We start from the raw sequence: 13,962 nt of genomic DNA, 5'->3' as shown, positions 1-13,962 counted from the left end.
AGTACCAACCTTCACATGATTCGTATCAAAATTTGATGTCTGTAAGTCAATTAGTTTGTGAGATAGAGCGTCTTTTGTGAAGCAACTTTTGTTATTGTGAAAAAAATGGAAAAAAGGAATTTCGTGTTTTGATAAAATACTGTTTTCTGAAGGGAAAAAATACGGTGGAAGCAAAAACTTGGCTTGATAATGAGTTTCCGGACTCTGCCCCAGGGAAATCAACAATAATTGATTGGTATGCAAAATTCAAGCGTGGTGAAATTAGCACAGAGGACGGTGAACGCAGTGGACGCCCGAAAGAGGTGGTTACCGACGAAAACATCAAAAAAATCCACAAAATGATTTTGAATGACCGTAAAATGAAGTTGATCGAGATAGCAGAGGCCTTAAAGATATCAAAAGAACGTGTTGGTCATATCATTCATCAATATTTGGATATGCGGAAGCTCTGTGCAAAATGGGTGCAGCGCGAGCTCACATTTGACCAAAAACAACAACGTGTTGATGATTCTGAGCGGTGTTTGCAGCTGTTAACTCGTAATACACCCGAGTTTTTCCGTTGATATGTGACAATGGATGAAACATGTGAACCGTCTCCGAAGCGTGGAAAGTCCGCTGGCAAAGTAATGGCCTCTGTTTTTTGGGATGCGCATGGAATAATTTTTTATCGATTATCTTGTGAAGGGAAAAACCATCAACAGTGACTATTATATGGCGTTATTGGAGCGTTTGAAGGTCGAAATCACGGCAAAACGGCCCCATATGAAGAAGAAAAAAGTGTTGTTCCACCAAGACAACGCACCGTGCCACAAGTCATTTAGAACGATGGAAAAAATTCATGAATTGGGCTTCGAATTGCTTCCCCACCCAACCGTATTCTCCAGATCTGGAAAAAAAGTGTTGTTCCCCCAAGACAACGCACCGTGCCACAAGTCATTGAGAACGATGGAAAAAATTCATGAATTGGGCGTCGAATTGCTTCATCACCCAACCGTATTCTCCAGATCTGGCCCCCAGCTACTTTTTCTTGTTCTCAGACCTCAAAAGGATGCTCGCAGGGAAAAAATTTGGCTGCAATGAAGAGGTGATCGCCGAAACTGAGGTCTATTTGGAGGCAAAACCGAAGGAGTACTACCAAAATGGTATCACAAAATTGGAAGGTCGTTATAATCGTTGAATCGCTCTTGAAGGGAACTATGTTGAATAATAAAAAAAAACGAATTTTGACAAAAAAAAGGTGTTTTTCTTTGTTAGACTGGGGACTTATCAGCCAACCTGTTATATAGCCCATAAACCGCACCAAAATGTGACTTTTTCTGGAGGCATTGGTAACTTTTGCAGTGTTTCTGGCTTATCTACCCATTGAGCCAAAATGAGGTTCATCGCTGAATAATAATAATAATTTGCAATAAAGTGGAACTTCGACACCAATTCCGCGCTAGGTCCGCCGGGGGTAGTTACTAGCCCTAACCAAATTTAGGCCATCTTCGTGTAGGGACACTAGGCTTTGTCAGTTAACAAAATGTAAATTGTAAAGATATTTTCGTTGCGGCTTAATTTTAATTTTTAAGTTGTAAATTGAATTGAAGGACATGATTAGATATATGTCGGTTGTGCAGTTTAGAACTTGCTTAGATACCTTTGACCTGAGCTACATGAAAATGCTTACTACTCAAAGAGCTATCACGCTAATTTCGTGGGACCCTTTTGTCAAATGCAATCCCAGTAACGGTAGAAAATCAAATGCTAACATTTGTCAATACGAGGAGAAAAAAAAATAGTATTTCGCCCATATCCAGTTCTCTGGAAAGATGACAAATCAAATAACAATTGAAAAGAAATGAGAGAAGTAAAAAAACAACATTATACAAACGATACGAAAGGTCCTACAGCTATATTACCAGAAAGAAAAATAATAATGAAAACAATGGCAAACTATTCAATTGTAATTTTGAAGTTTGAAATTAAATTCCTTCTATTGGACAATTTCAAAGATTTCACGCTTGACATACAAAGTAATCAATCTATGTCAGATGGAAAAAAAATTAAAACAAAGAAAAATATATGATGCAACGGAGGCGATTTATTTGTTGTTAGTTTAACGTTGAATGATAAAATTTACATTTGTGCAATTTCCATATAATTTTTCTTAGAGATTTCAGTGTAAGAGTACATATGTTGGTTTCTCGCAAAAAAAAAAAAAAAAAAAAACAAACAACAAAAAAAAACATATACATATATATATATATATATATATATATATATATATATATATATATATATATATATATATATATATATATATATATATATATATATATATATATATATATATATATATATATATATATATATATATATATATATATATAGTGCTCCAGTTTGTCGCAGTTTTTAAATTTTCATAAAAATTATTGAGTTTTAAACTCTTTTGATTTTTAAGTTTTATTGGATCTAGACATATAGCTATGGGTCAACATATTCCAATAGTTTTTCTTTCTGATGCAATTGGGATGATAAAAATAATACCTTTTCCTAAGGGTGTGTCCCAGACTGGTTCATGAGCAGCTGTCTAGTCCAACTAAGTTCTCTCAAGTCATGTGCTTTGGAATGAGTTCAAGCCGTGTCCTGCAGTGTAAATTTACCCCCGTCAATGACAAACCCGTGTTCCTTCCATACGTTTCGAACAGAACTGGGACCGGTCTATTCACAGGACTACTATTCAGGGAGTAGTCCTGTACCGGTCCTGGGGTAGATTCATTTCCGTAACGGAGCTGCCATCTATCTAACTTAACTTTACCTAATTACCCGGCCATTGAATATGTGTTTCCAAACATATGATGTAATCTAAATATCTTGGGAATGCCGTACTTTGTGGATATTTCCTAAGGAATTAAGTCATTCTCAAAATCGTCAAATATTGCTTACTTTGTGTTGTCTATTTTCTTAAGATTCAAAGCATTTTCGTTAAATCGAACGTAAATTTTGTTCAACCGTTCGTTATTTAGAGTACTCAACGTTAAGAATTGGTACTTTCGTTAAATTGGATTTTCGCTAAATGGGATATTCTTTAAACAGAGCTTCGACTGTATATATATAAATGGAAATAAATCAATCGTATTATGTTGAATTTCTTTTTTACATCCGATTAACCCTAGCTTAGGCACAAATGTTTTTCTACATTATCTGCCACTATTTACATATGTAAATATTTTGTTTCCTTTGTTATTTTTAACGTCATAGCCGTTTTTTTATGTTTGTTTTGCATTCTGATATTCGCTACAGAAAAAATATTGTTGTTTTTCAACATTATTTGTTCGACATTATTGAAATCGGTTCAGAGTTAGATATAGCCCCCATATATATCTTTCGCCCGATATACACCCATATTACCACGGACGCCATAGGTTGGCTCCGGTCTATGTGAAATTTTGCACAGGGAGCAGAATTAATGTTCTTACTATGCATGCCAAATTTGGTTGAAATCGGTTCAGATTTAGATATATCTCCCACATATATATCTTTCGCCCGTTTTTTACAGATATGGCCACAGAAGCTTCAATTTTATTCCGATTTACGTGAAATTTTGCACAGGGTGCAGACTTAACATTCTTACTATGTATGCAAAATTTGGTTTAAATCGGTTCAGATTTACACTGAAAAAACAGTGAACCAACCAGGAATAAAACTTTCGGTTAATTTTAGAAAATGTTGAATATTTGTAGAAAATTTTAACTGAACAGTATTACAAACGTTGGCATCACGCCGATGTCATAAAAATAAGTAAATATTTTTCGACAAATTCACGAAAATTTATTAGACGTAACTAAGTTTTTTCACTTTTTAAAGAAAATTTTGTAGCTTGAAGGAAACTACAAAGTTCATGATGGACGCCTTTTTGGTAAAATTTACAAATTTAAAGAAATTCTGAACTATTTTGTGGAAGACACGAATTTAGTTAATCTTTATGCTTCATTTGAGTATATTTTTTTCCTCGGTTTTCGTTAATTTAACTAACGTAAACAAAAAATTATTAGAGTAAAGGAAACTTTCTCCAAACATAATAATTCCATGAACTAAAATAAAGTTAAATTGGCTTTAGGGAAATAGAGAGTTCACTTTTTTTTGAGTGTAGATATAGCTCCCATGTATATCTTTAGTACGATTTATACACATATGACCACAGAGGTCACATTTTACTCCGATTTACATGAGAATGAAGTGGGGGAATATCATATGGAAAATGACGGTGAACTATCTGAATTAGACAGGTAGCAACTTTTGGTTTGTAAAAACGGATTTAAATTGGATAAAAATCCTCAATGGAGCGAAAACATGAAATTTTTCGTGAATCTTGTTTTAACGGCTCTAAACCAATTACAAACAAGTAAGTAAAGTCTAAAGTCTGGCGGGGCCGACTATATTATACCCTGCACTACTTTGTAGATCTAAATTTTCGATACCATATCACATCCGTCAAATATGTTGGGGGCTATATATAAAGGTTTGTCCCAAATACATATATTTAAATATCACTCGATCTGGACAGAATTTGATAGACTTCTACAAAATCTATAGACTCAAAATTTAACATAAGTCGGCTAATACACTAGGGTGGAACACAATTTTAGTAAAAAACAAGTAAGGAAAGTCTAAAGTCGGGCGGTGCCGACTATATTATACCCTGCACCACTTTGTAGATCTACATTTTCGATACCATATCACATCCGTCAAATGTGTTGGGGGCTATATATAAAGGTTTGGCCCAAATACATACATTTAAATATCACTCGATCTGGACAGAATTTGATAGACTTCTACAAAATCTATAGACTCAAAATTTAAGTCGGCTAATGCACTAGGGTGGAACACAATGTTAGTAAAAAACAAGTAAGGAAAGTCTAAAGTCGGGCGGGGCCGACTATATTATACCCTGCACCACTTTGTAGATCTAAATTTTCGATACCATATCATATTCGTCAAATGTGTTGGGGCTATATATAAAGGTTTGTCCCGAATACATACATTTAAATATCACTCGATCTGGACAGAATTTGATAGACTTCTACAAAATCTATAGACTCAAAATTTAAGTCGGCTAATGCACTAGGGTGGAACACAATGTTAGTAAAAAAAATATGGGAAACATTTAAATCTGGAGCAATTTTAAGAAAACTTCGCAAAAGTTTATTTATGATTTATCGCTCGATATATATGTATTAGAAGTTTAGGAAAATTAGAGTAATTTTTACAACTTTTCCACTAAGCAGTGGCGATTTTACAAGGAAAATGTTGGTATTTCGACAATTTTTGTCGAAATCAGAAAAACATATATATGGGAGCTATATCTACATCTGAGCCGATTTCAACCAAATTTGGCACGCATAGCTACAATGCTAATTCTACTCCCTGTGCAAAATTTCAACTAAATCGGAGCAAAAAATTGGCCTCTGTGGTCATATGAGTGTAAATCGGGCGAAAGCTATATATGGGAGCTATATCTAAATCTGAACCGATTTCAACCAAATTTGACACGCATAGCTACAATGCTAATTCTACTCCCTGTGCAAAATTTCAACTAAATCGGAGCAAAAAATTCGCCTCTGTGGGCAAATGAGTGTAAATCGGGCGAAAGCTATATATGGGAGCTATATTTAAATCTGAACCGATTTGGCTGATATTTTGCAAGTTTTTCGAGACCCATAAAATATTCGGATGTACGGAATTTGAGGAAGATCGGTTGATACACACGCCAATTATGACCAGATCGGTGAAAAATATATATGGCAGATATATCTAGATCTGAACCGATTTTTTCCAAAATCAAGAGGGATCGTCTTTGTGCCGAAACAGGGCCCTATACCAAATTTTAGGTTAATCGGACTACAACTGCGAGCTGTACTTTGCACAAAAAAATACATCAACAGACAGACAGACGGACAGACAGACAGACAGAAAGACAGACGGACATCGCTAAATCGACTCAGAATTTAATTCTAAGACGATCGGTATACTAAACGATGGATCTCAGACTTTTCCTTCTTGGCGTTACATACAAATGCACAAACTTATTATACCCTGTACCACAGTAGTGGTGAAGGGTATAAATATGGGAAACATTTAAATCTGAAGCAATTTTAAGGACACTCCGCAAAAGTTTATTTATGAAGAATTGCCATAGTAGCTATGGCAATTCTACTCCCTGTGCAAAATTTCAACTAAATCGGAGTAAAAAATTGTCCTCTGTGGTCATATGAGTGTAAATCGGGCGAACGGTATATATGGGACCTATATCTAAATTTGAACCGATTTCAATAAAATTTGGCAGACTTGAGTACACTAATTATACTCCTAGTGCAAAATTTCAACCAAATGGGGGTAAAACTCTGGCTTCTGGGACCGTAGTAGTCCATATCGGGCGAAAGATATATATAAGAGCTATATCTAAATCTGAACCGATTTCAATAAAATTTGGCACACTTGACTATAGTATTAATTGTTCTTCTTGTGCAAAATTTTAAGCAAATTGGGGTAAAACTCTGGCTTCTGGGGCCATATAAGTCCATATCGGGCGAAAGCTATATACGGGAGCTATATCTAAATCTGAACCGATTTCTTCCAAAACTACTAGGGTTCTATTCTGAGCCACAACACATACTTGTGCCAAATTTGAAGTCGATTGGACTAAAACTGCGACCTAGACTTTGATTACAAAAATGTGTTCACGGACAGACGGACAACTCTATGTCGACTCAGGAGCCCACACTGAGCATTTTTGCCAAGACACCATGTGTCTATGTCGTCTCATTCTGGGTGTTGCAAACATATGCACTAACTTATAATACACCGAAAGAATTTTCTTCGTAAAAAGCACGAAAAATTTCGTTAAAAGTACGAAATTTGTCATTGTTTTACAACCAAAGAAACTTTTCATTAAAAGTACGAAATATTTCGTACTTTTTACGAAGAAAAGTTCTTCCAAAATTTTCGTAGTTTGTAAGAAAAAAATTCGTACTTTTTATGAAGAATCTTCGTACTTTTTATGAAAAATCTTCGTACTTTTTATGAAACAATTTCGTTCTTTTTATGAAAATGTTTCGTACTTTTTATGAAAAATTTTCGTAGTTTTTATGAAAAATGTTCGTACTTTTTATGAAAAACTTTCGTACTTTTTTCTGAAAAATGTTCGAACTTTTAGAAAAAAATTTATAGTCGAAAGTGCATTTGGTTGTAGTTGCAAGTGTGAAAAATTACATCACTACTTTACATCTTAAGTTTTTGAATAATTTTTAGTTTTATTGCTTCACTTTTATTCATAGCGCGCTATCACCCAAATGAGAAGTAGCATAGACTTGCATAAAAAAATAGAATTAAGGAAGGTGCTTGAGTGCAGCACATTATAAAAGACAATTTAATGCCGCGAACGGAAATTTTACAACTTCAATGAAACTTCTTCGTTATTTCAAAGAAAATGTTTCGTACTTTTTATGAAGAAATTTTAACGCAGAATGTTTCGTAAAATATTCGTAAAAACTTCTTCACAAAATTCATGATATATGAAGAAAGTTTCGTTAAAAGTACGAACTTTTTACGAAGAAAAGTTAATGTAGAATGTTTCGTAGAAGTTTCGTATATTCGTAAAATGTTCTTCGTAAAATTTACGAAAATGAATGAAAATTTCGTTATTTTAATGAAGAATTCAGGGAGAATAGTTAATGAAGAATTCTTCGTAAAATTAACGAAGAGAATTCTTTCGGTATACCCTGTTCCAAAGTGTGGCGCAGGGTATAAATATGGGAAACATTTAAATCTGAAGCAATTTTAAGGAAACTTCGCAAAAGTTTATTTATGATTTATCGCTCGATATATGTATTAGAAGTTTAGGAAAATTAGAGTCATTTTTACAACTTTTCGACTAAGCAGTGGCGATTTTACAAGGAAAATGTTGGTATTTTGACCATTTTTGTCGAAATCGGAAAAACATATATATGGCAAATTTGGCACGCATAGCTACTACGCTAATTCTACTCCCTGTGCAAAATTTCAACTAAATCGGAACAAAAAATTGGCCTCTGTGGTCATATGAGTGTAAATCGGGCGAAAGCTATATATGGGAGCTATATCTAAATCTGACCCGATTCCAACCAAATTTGGCACGCATATCTACAAAGCTAATTCTACTCCCTGTGCAACATTTCAACCAAATTGGGGTAAAACTCTGGCTTCTGGGACCGTAGTGGTCTATATCGGGCGAAATATATATATGGGAGCTATATCTAAATCTGAACCGATTTCAATAAAATTTGACACACTTGACTATAGTACTAATTGTTCTTCTTGTGCAAAATTTTAAGCAAATTAGGGTAAAACTCTGGTTTCTGGGGCCATATAAGTCCATATCGGGCGAGATATATATATGGGAGCTATATCTAAATCTTAACCGATTTTTTCCAAAATAAATAGGGCTCTATTCTAACCCAAAATACATACTTGTGCCAAATTTGAAGCCGATTTGACTAAAACTGCGACCTAGACTTTGATTACAAAAATGTGTTCACGGACAGACGGACATGGCTATGTCGAGTCAGGAGCCCACCCTGAGCATTTTTGCTAAAGACACCATGTGTCTATCTCGTCTCCTTCTGGGTGTTGCAAACATATGCACTAACTTATAATACCCTGTTCCACAGTGTGGCGCAGGGTATAATTACGAAAATTTTCCAATTAATGTCTTAATTGAGTTTAACAAAATATTCAATTAAAACTTTAATTGATTTAAAATTTTTATACCCTTCACCATAGGACGGGGGGTATATTAACTTTGTCATTCCGTTTGTAACACATCGAAATATTGCTCTAAGACCCCATAAAGTATATATATTCTGGGTCGTGGTAAAATTCTGAGTCGATCTGAGCATGTCCGTCCGTCCGTCTGTTGAAATCACGCTAACTTCCGAACGAAACAAGCTATCGACTTGAAACTTGGCACAAGTAGTTGTTATTGATGTAGGTCGGATGGTATTGCAAATGGGCCATATCGGTCCACTTTTACGCATAGCCCCCATATAAACGGACCCCAAAATTTGGCTTGCGATGCCTCTAAGAGAAGCAAATTTCATCCGATCTGGCTGAAATTTGGTACATGGTGTTAGTATATGGTCTCTAACAACCATGCAAAAATTGGTCGATATCGGTCTATAATTATATATAGCCCCCATACAAACCGATCCCCCGATTTGGCTTGCGGAGCCTCTAAGAGAAGCAAAGTTCATCCGATCCGGCTGAAATTTGGTACATGGTGTTAGTATGTGGTCTCTAACAACCATGCAAAAATTGGTCGATATCGGTCTATAATTATATATAGCCCCCATACAAACCGATCCCCCGATTTGGCTTGCGGAGCCTCTAAGAGAAGCACAGTTCATCCGATCCGGCTGAAATTTGGTACATGGTGTTAATATATGGCCTCAAACACCCATGCAAAAATTGGTCGATATCGGTCCATAATTATATATAGGCCCCATATAAACCGATCCCCATATTTGACCTCCGGAGCACCTTGGAAGAGCAAAATTCTTCCGATCTGGTTGAAATTTGGTACGTGGTGGTAGTATATGATATTTAACAACCATGTGAGTTGAAATTTGTGGATGACAGTCTTTCGTAGAAGTTTCTACGCAATCCATGGTGGAGGGTACATAAGATTCGACTTGCCGAACTTACGGCCGTATATACTTGTTTTTAATTGAAACAAAAATCAGTCACAAAAATTAATAGTATCAATTAATTTTTTAATAGTGTCAATTAATTTTTTAATTGGATCAATTAATTTTTAATTGACTATCAATTAATTTTTTAATTGATACTATAATTTCTGTTATTGAAGACATTTCAAATTAATAATTAATTGGATCAAGTAATTTCGTGATTGAATCAGAAAAAAAATGTGTGTGTGTGGATAACACGTGCTGAGAGCGATAGCGCCGAGTCTTTTTGTAATGCCCATGGAACATTTCCCCGATAATAATTGGCATTTATATTGACCTTACTTTCGATGAATACGAACGGAGAGCGACAATCGGTGGCGCTTAAGTTCTGGTGACCAATCGACGGTGTACATTTTTAGCTGACCCCTTTGGCAAGTACAACCGATTAATTTGTTTGTTTATTTGTTTTTTTTTTTTATGTGGTATGCAGATGTTCTTCTTTATACCCTCCACCATAGGATGGGGGTATATTAACTTTGTCATTCCGTTTGTAACACATCGAAATATTGCTCTAAGACCCCATAAAGTATATATATTCTGGGTAGTGGTGAAATTCTGAGTCGATCTAAGCATGTCCGTCCGTCTGTCCGTCTGTCCGGCTGTCCGTCCGGTTGTGGAAATCACGCTAACTTCCGAACGAAACAAGCTATCGACTTGAAACTTGGCACAAGTAGTTGTTATTGATGTAGGTCGGATGGTATTGAAAATCGGCCATATCGGACCACGTTTACGTATAGCCCCCATATAAACCGATCCCCAAATTTGGCTTGGGGAGCCTCCCGGAGCAGCAAAATTCATCCGATCCGGTTGAAATTTGGTACCTGATGTTAGTATACGGCCTCTAACAACCATGCAAAAATTGGTCCATATCGGTCCATAATTATATATAGCTTCCATATAAACCGATCCCCAGATTTGACCTCCGGAGCCTCTTGGAGGAGCAAAATTCATCCGATCCGGTTGAAATTTAGTACGTGGTCTTAGTATACGGTCTCTAACACCCATGCAAAAATTGGTCCATGTCGGTCCATAATTATATATAGCCCCCATATAAACCGATCCCCAGATTTGACCTCCGGAGCCTCTTGGAGGGGAAAAATTCATCCGATCCGGTTGAAATGTGGTACCTGATGTTAGTATACGGTCTCTAACAACCATGCAAAAATTGGTCCATATCGGTCCATAATTATATATAGCCCCCATATAAACCGATCCCCAGATTTGACCTCCGGAGCCTCTTGGAGGGGCAAAATTCATCCGATCCTGTTGAAATTTGGTACCTGATGTTAGTATACGGCCTCTAACAACCATGCAAAAATTGGTCCATATCGGTTCATAATTATATATAGCTCCCATATAAACCGATCCCCAGATTTGACCTCCGGAGCCTCTTGGAGGAGCAAAATTCATCCGATCCAATTGAAATTTAGTACGTGGTGTTAGTATATAGTCTCTAACAACCATGCAAATATTGGTCCATATCGGTTCATAATTATATATAGCTCCCATATAAACCGATCCCCAGATTTGACCTCAGGAGCCTCTTGGAGGAGCGAAATTCATCCGATCCAGTTGAAATTTGGTACATGGTGTTAGTATATGGTATCTAACAACCATGCAAAAATTGGTCCATATCGGTCCATAATTATATATAGCAAAAGTCATCCGATGCGGTTGAAATTTGGTACATTTTGTCAATATATGGCCTCTAACAGCCATGTAAAAATTGGTCAATATCGGTCTTTAGTTATATATAGCCGATGACTTATTGCACAAAAATTGGTCCATATCGCCAAAAATAATCTACCAAAACTTTATTTCCATAGAAAATTTTGTCAAATTTTATTACTATAGAAAGTTGTGTCAAAATTTCATTTCTATAGAAAGTTTTGTCAAACGTTTATTTCTATAGAAATGTTTGTCAAAATTTTATTTCCATAGAATGTTTTGTCAACATTTTATTTTTATAGAAAATTTTGTAAAAAAATTATTTCTGTAGAAAATTTTGTCAACATTTTATTTCTATACAAAATTTTGTCAACATTTTACTTCCATAGAAAATTTTGTCAACATTTTATTTCTATAGAAAATTTTGTCAAGTTTTTATTTCTATAGAAAATTTTGTCAAAATTTTATTTCTATAGAAAATTTTGTCAAGTTTTCATTTCTATAGAAAATTTTGTCAAACTATATTATATACGTATTTAATCGGCCTTTTTTGTTTAATATATACCCCGTTGGGCTAACTTACAATTTAGAAGACAGTGTTAAAAAGTTTTACGATACCTTGCCATCGGCAAGTGTTATCGCAACCCAAGTAATTCGATTGTGGATGACAGCCTTTAGTAGAAGTTCCTACGCAATTCATGGTGGAGGGTACATAAGATTCGGCCTGGCCAAACTTACGGCCGTATATACTTGTTTACCATTTGGATGTTATATATTTTTTTTCGGAGAAAATGTTCTCCAAATTCGTTGAGCATATCTTGATAATATTTATTGCGACCACAATTTTTACCAGAATAGGATGATAGTTTATGTCGACTTCATTGCCATTAAATAATTCTATGAAAGTTATCAAATTGAAGCTTGTACCATAGGTGCCCATCATATATTATACTTAGGATTACAGATTTTCATCATGTTTCTATTGCCCATCCCGCCCTAAATTATTTGTTTGCTTTAAGTTCTCCACCGTCATTGTTTTGAGAATTACATCGATATTTTCCATTACGTTCAACAATTGGAACAATGCATAATTTAATCCACTTGAAATAATGAACTTTTGTTAATGGGTAAAAAACAAAACATGTTCCATATTTTGTTCTTGTTTTTTATTATTTATTTTATTTTCATATATTATTTACACCACCATGTGTTGCCATCACCTATGAAAAATTTCATGCTCTAGTTCCCTGCGAAAAAAAACTCTTAATAAGCGATTTATGACTATTGTGTCAAGTGTTAATTGATAGATTCATGTATAGGTGCAAATATTAAATTCTAAAAAAACAAAAATTGTTTGCCTTTTTAGTGGAACTTAATTTCCTTCCATTTGATTCTATGAGAGGGATATTAAGGCCACGCAACTATTACATTTAAATATTTTTTTATACCCACCACCATAGAATGGTGACGGGGGTATAATAAGTTTGTCATTCCGTTTGTAACACATCGAAATATCGATTTCCGATTATATAAAGTATATATATTCTTGATCAGGGAGAAATTCTAAGACGATATAACCATGTCCGTCTGTCTGTTTGTCTGACTGTCTGTCTGTTGTAATCACGCTACAGTCTTCAATAATGAAGCAATCGTGCTGAAATTTTGCACAAACTCGTTTTTGTCTGCAGGCAGCTCAAGTTCGAAGGTGGGCTATATCGGTCCAGGTTTTGATATAGTCCCCATATAAACCGACCTCCCGATTTTACTTCTTGGGCTTATAGAAACCGTAGTTTTTATCCAATTTGCCTTAAATTGGAAATCTAGAGGTATTTTTGGACCGTTAAGAGGTGTGCCGAAAATGTTGAGTATCGGTCTATATTTTGGTATAGCCCCCATATAGACCGACCTCCCGATTTTATTTCTCGAGCTTATAGAAACCGTAGTTTTTATCCAATTTGCCTGAAATTGGAAATCTAGAGGTATTTTTCGACCATAAAGAGGTGCGCCAAAAATTATGAGCATCGGTCCATTTTTTGGTATGAACCCCGTATAAACCGACCTCCCGATTTGAGGTCTTGGGCTTATAGAAACCGTAGTTTTTATCCAATTTGTTTTCCGGGAGCCACCGTGGTGCAATGGTTAGCATGCCCGCCTTGCATACACAAGGTCATGGGTTCGATTCCTGCTTCGACCGAACACCAAAAAGTTTTTCAGCGGTGGATTATCCCACCTCAGTAAAGGTTTCAAAGCTTCTCTAAGTGGTTTCACTGCAATGTGGAACGCCGTTCGGACTCGGCTATAAAAAGGAGGTCCCTTGTCATTGAGCTTAACATGGAATCGGGCAGCACTCAGTGATAAGAGAGAAGTTCACCAATGTGGTATCACAATGGACTGAATAGTCGAAGTGAGCCTGATACATCGGGCTGCCACCTAATCTAACCTCACCTATCCAATTTGCCTGAAATTAAAAATCTAGAGGTATTTTCGGGCCATAAAGAGGTGTGCCGAAAACGGTGAGTATCGGTCC

Source organism: Haematobia irritans, chromosome 2, assembly GCF_050003625.1.
Source record: "Haematobia irritans isolate KBUSLIRL chromosome 2, ASM5000362v1, whole genome shotgun sequence".
Lineage (NCBI taxonomy): Eukaryota > Metazoa > Arthropoda > Insecta > Diptera > Muscidae > Haematobia > Haematobia irritans.
This window is presented reverse-complemented; position numbering follows the sequence as displayed.